Source organism: Eimeria mitis, genomic scaffold (genome assembly GCF_000499745.2).
Source record: "Eimeria mitis Houghton genomic scaffold, Emh_scaff991, whole genome shotgun sequence".
Classification (NCBI taxonomy): Eukaryota; Apicomplexa; class Conoidasida; order Eucoccidiorida; family Eimeriidae; genus Eimeria; species Eimeria mitis.
In genome coordinates this window covers 6,448-6,771 of record NW_013577280.1, presented here as the reverse complement: position 1 = coordinate 6,771, position 324 = coordinate 6,448, and the positions used below count along the sequence as shown (strand labels likewise).

The 324-nt window shown below is 50.6% G+C and overlaps 1 protein-coding gene across 1 annotated transcript in view; it reads left to right on the top strand.

Annotated features, from left to right (window-relative positions):
• The window catches only part of EMH_0026900 (uncharacterized protein), a gene marked incomplete at both ends in the record, with an annotated part of 5,742 nt that overhangs the window by 2,392 nt on the left and 3,026 nt on the right, over window positions 1-324 (top strand). The window lies entirely within an intron of this gene.

Below are 324 nucleotides of genomic sequence, written 5' to 3'. Positions count from 1 at the left end.
CCGCTGCTGCTGCTGCTGTAGCTGCCATATGAGTGTTGCAGCAACGTTTTGTATATCTGCTCTACCCTGTTATTTATTTCCTCCTTCACCAACACTGCTGCTGCTGCTGCTGCTGCTTTTTCTGCTGCTGCTTTTTCTGCTGCTGCTGCTGCTGCTGCTGCTGCTGCTGCTGCAGCGTTTGCTGCTGTCTCTTACAGAGCTGCTGCGGCTGTCTGCGTGGCCGCGCGAAGAAATTTTAAAGAAAAGTTTACGGGCTGTCTGGCTGGCAGCAGCACTCATAAGAAATAGAAGACAAAGACAAATACAAAGACACAACCACACGCT